An 829-nucleotide genomic window follows, 5' to 3' on the forward strand; every position below is an offset into this window, starting at 1 on the left:
TCTTTTTCTCCCTCCCTCCCTCCCTTCCTTTCTTTTTCCCTTCTTCCCTCCTTATCTTCCTTCTTCCCTCTCTCCTCTTTCCCCTCTTTTCTTTCTTCCTCTCTTCCCCTCTTCCTTTCTTTTTCCTTTTTCTTCCTTCCTTCCTCTCTAATTCCTCTCCTTTCTCCCTTTCCCCTCTCTCTTTTCTTTCTCTTTATTTAACTTCCTTCCTTCTCCCTCCTTCCCTTCTTTTCTTCCTTCCTTCCTTCTTTCCCTTCTCTTTCCCTCTCTTTCTTCCTCCCTTTCCCCCCTTTTTTTCCTTCCTTCCTCCTTCCTTCCTCTCTCTTCTTCTCCTTCCTCCCTTTCCTCCTCTTCTTTCTCTCTTTTTCCTTATTTCTTAATTTTTTTCCTTCCTTCTTTCCTTCCTTCCTTCCTTCCTTCCTTCCTTCCTTCCTTCCTTCCTTCCTTCCTTCCTTCCTTCCTTCCTTCCTTCCTTCCTTCCTTCCTTCCTTCCTTCCTTCCTTCCTTCCTTCCCTTTCTCTCTCCTCTCTCTCCCTCTCTCCCTTCTTTCCTTCTCTTTCTCTCTCTCCCTGCTTTTTTGTTTCTTTCTATTTCAGATCCTCTCCAATAGAGCTGAATGTGTTACGCAGAACTATCCATGCTCCCTCCCCACCTGCCTCTTGCTGCCTTCACGTAGAAAGAAGCGTCAGCGTGATGCTGCTGTGGTTCCAGCCCCGGGCCCCGGGTCCCAGCCCCTGTCCCAGTACCAATCCCGAGCCCTTGGATGCTTCCAAACGGGAAAGAGGATGGACGGAAGTAATCTCTCATCTCAGGAAACCCTTTCCCACTT

The sequence above is a fragment of the Sminthopsis crassicaudata genome, chromosome 3 (assembly GCF_048593235.1).
Source record: "Sminthopsis crassicaudata isolate SCR6 chromosome 3, ASM4859323v1, whole genome shotgun sequence".
Taxonomy (NCBI): domain Eukaryota; kingdom Metazoa; phylum Chordata; class Mammalia; order Dasyuromorphia; family Dasyuridae; genus Sminthopsis; species Sminthopsis crassicaudata.